General features: G+C 39.3%; 1 pseudogene; it reads right to left on the reverse strand.

Annotated features, from left to right (window-relative positions):
* Positions 1-1,947: 1,947 nt before the first annotated feature.
* Positions 1,948-2,346, reverse strand: LOC144234536 (large ribosomal subunit protein eL31 pseudogene; annotated as a pseudogene).
* Positions 2,347-3,729: the final 1,383 nt, after the last annotated feature.

Below are 3,729 nucleotides of genomic sequence, written 5' to 3' on the forward strand. Positions count from 1 at the left end.
TTTTTTGCATTTTTTAAATCAGGTTGTGTGTGTGTGTGTGTGTGTGTGTGTGTGTGTGTGTGTGTGTGTGTGTGTGTAAGAGTTCTTTGTATATTTTGGATAACAATCCTTTATCAGGTATGTATTTCATAAATATTTTCCTCTGGCTTCTTTCAACACTTTATCACTTTCATTTTCTTTAACACTTTCATTTTCTTAAGATTGACTATGATATACCCAAGCGTAGGGAGGTTTTTTTTGTGTTGTTTTGCTTTTGTATTTATCTTGATTTGTGTTTTCTGAGTTTCTTTAATCTGTGGTTTGGTGTGTGGCAATAATTTGGAGAGATTCTTAGTCACTATTGCTTCAAATATTGTTTCTGTTCCTTTTTTTCTATTTCTTCTGATATCCCTATTATGGATATATTATACCTTTTTATGGTTGTCTTGTGGTTTCACTTTATTCAGTCTTTTTCTCTTTGCTTTTCAGTTCTGGGAGTATCTCTTGTTATACGATCAAGCTCAAAGAACCTTCAGGGGCGTGTGGGTGACTCACTTGCCTGAGTGTCCAACTTTGGCTCAGGTCATGATCCTATGGCTCATGAATTCGAGCCCTGAGTCATGCTCTATGCTGACAGCTCAGAGCCCAGAGCCTGCTTCAGATTCTGTGTCTCCTTCCTTCCCCCCCTCCGCCCCTCTCCTGCTCGCTCTTTCTCCCTCAAAACTAAATAAAAACATTAAAGAAAATTTTTAAAAAATAGAATCTTTCTTCAATCATGTCCAGCCTACTAATAAACCCTCAAAGGCATTCTTCATTTTGGTTACATTTTAGAATTCTTATCTCTCTGCTTACATTATCTATCTATGTTCATACATTTTCTGCCTCTCCACTGAAGCCCTTAGCATATCAATCATAGCTTTAAAAACAAGTCCTGGTCTGATAATTTCAACATTCCTGCCATATCTGATTCTGTTCCTGACGTTTGTTCAGTCTCTTCAAAGTATGTAAATTGTTTTTGGCTTTTTTTGCCTTTTACTGTGCCTTGTAAATTTTTTTGAACAGCAGACATGATGTTCTGAGTAAAATAAACAATGGAAACAGAGCTTTAGTAATGCAATGGTAAGCTGTCAAGTGAAAGCAAGAATGCTTCAGTCCTTTGATTAGGTTTCATTCAGTCTTTTGGTGATCCAGTGCTCCTAGACTGTAAACTTCACTAGGTCTACTCAGGTTTTCACACTCCTTACATGGGATAGGCTAGAAGGGGCTGGAGATGGGTATTTTCCTTCCTTTAGGTAGGTTAGACTTTGTAAAATAGTTTCCCCTGAGTGAAAACCTTGTTAAGAACAGAGTGCTCTGGGATATTTCAGAATGGTTCCTTTTCTTCTCCCCCAGCCAAGAGCATGGAATATATATATGTGCATATATATATATATATATATATATATACATGAAAATGTTAGAGCATGGCATATATATATATATAAACCTGGTAAGACTCATGGAAGTAAAATTCACAAAAGTGTGGGCACCTCCCCCATCTGGACTCTCCCTGGAGTTTTAACTCTCAGAGTTGTCCACACGAGCCTTCAGCAATTTGTCAATTACAGATAGTTTCCAGCCCCTGCACTGATTCCCATAGAAGTTTCGGCTGGTGGGTTTCTACTCCAGTAAGTTGTCATTCTCTGTATCTGCCTGTTTCTCTCTTTTATTTGGGGAGTAGAAGTTTGCTCTGTGACCTTACTTCTCTGATGGATCTCTGTTGATTTTTCAGTTTGTTCAGCTTTTGACTTGTTAAGACAGAGTGAAAACCTTAACTCCTTATGTCTCACTTGGATTTTATATCACTCGATACTGACCCTCTTCTGCTTGTCTTTCTTGTATCAAGGTATTTTATATCAACTTAAAAGTATTGTGGTTTTTTGTTTGTTTGCTTGCTGCAGTTTAATATCTTTATTTGACAGCCAGCAGTTAGTTCTCATCCACTTTAACTGTGTGTAGATTTGTGAAAGTGGTGACAGGTACATAGGTAACCAGGGTGTAGGGCTTGTTTGGTGAATCTTCATCCCTCTTACATTTTCTGGACAACCACGCATGGATATAATATGGAATATTCCTTATTCCTTTGGCCCAGACAGCTTTGCTGAGCCTGGTGTCAATGAGCACATCTGGAGTTCCCATATCCTTCACATCAAACTTCTAGGTCTCTTTGGGTGCCCAAGGGGCACGCTTCTTGAACACCACTCCATGGAAGTGTTTGTGACTATTGATGGTGTATGCTCTGGTCACTACTTCGCTGATGGCAGAAGAGCCCTTCTTCTTCTTGCCACCTCCGTTCTGCTGGGCCGTGGTTGGAAAGCTGGAAAGCATCTTTACTCTCTTTCATGTTCTACTTACAAGATTTAAATATAAAATCTCCATCTTGTAGCCAAATAGATCTGTTAAATCCAGGAACTCCAAAAAAACATGTCTTAACCAGTGTGCCCTTGGGTAGGGCCCTGCAGTGCTGACAGCCCGGAAGTGGCTTTTTCTCTTCCTCAGAGTCTCTTTGAGCTACGACGAAGCAGTCAGCACAATTACAGACAGCCCTTAATTATGGCGGACATGACCTTCCGCCATGGTGACGTTATTGTCTGTGTTAACTATCTATCAGGATCAAGTAGTCTACCTGGCTGCAATATACAATGGTGTTCTGTCCTTCTTTTTCTTATTTTTTCAATGGGTTTTTGTTCTGTTTTTTAAATATGGAAAACCGAAAAAGAAAAGAATAAGGTCAACGTGGTTTGAGGGAAGTTTTGTACAAAAGTAATATCAAACTCTAGATTAACCTACAGGGTAGATAAGAAAGTGTATCAAGTCTAACCATAAACACACCTAGGAGAAGTTTTTAAAGGGGTTAAGTCTGGGGACACTGTATCAACTGTTGTTTTATTTTCCTACAAAGAACTGGTCATTCACTGCAGTCAGACACACACCAATATTTAAATATAAGGAAGAAAACACAGTGATACCTAAAAAGAAAACTAGAAACTGAGTGGGTTCAAGAGATCAGGAGAATAGGCCTGATCCTTTCAGTACTGGGAATGTGGCTCTGTACAGGACTCTTGACTTTGGAGGGCCTGCCTCGGTTCCTATCTTTGAAACAAGAGTCTGCTTAGATTACTCTTAAATTGGTCCCTAACTAGGACCCACTGGCAGAGTTAGGAATGCTAGTGCATGGAACTATGTCTAGTGAAACAGAGGGACAGCCCTAGACTGGTCCCAGAGGGACAGGAAACACCATTATCAAGTGTGTGAGGTCAATGTATAGCTCTAGGGGGAAGCCTAGAATCAGAGCCAAAGAGGAAGTACTAACTCCCAAGTCTAAAGTCTTAGTATGAACTGTATGAAGAAAGTGTATTATAATATTTAGAAACTGATCAAAGAGAGGTTAGAAAGCACATTATAAAAATAAAGTAGCAGTTCAAGACATACTTAAGCCATAAAGGAGAACAAAGTGGTAAGAGCCTCTTCCTGTTAGAAACATGACAGCTGGCTTAGCAGGATAGAAGGGATTTGTCCTTGGTTGGGTCTTGTAAAGGAACGGATCTAAAAAGTCCATGGCTCTAAGCGCATGGTAAGACTTAATAGAATAATTTCAGGAATATGAGATTTTTAAAATTATCGGGCCATAATCTTCACCATCATCATGATTCATCCTCACCACAGATGTTCACTTATTGATCTTAACCATGACCAAGTCCTGTGCAATGA

The sequence above is a fragment of the Crocuta crocuta genome, unplaced genomic scaffold, assembly GCF_008692635.1.
Source record: "Crocuta crocuta isolate KB4526 unplaced genomic scaffold, BGI_CrCroc_1.0 scaffold180, whole genome shotgun sequence".
Lineage (NCBI taxonomy): Eukaryota > Metazoa > Chordata > Mammalia > Carnivora > Hyaenidae > Crocuta > Crocuta crocuta.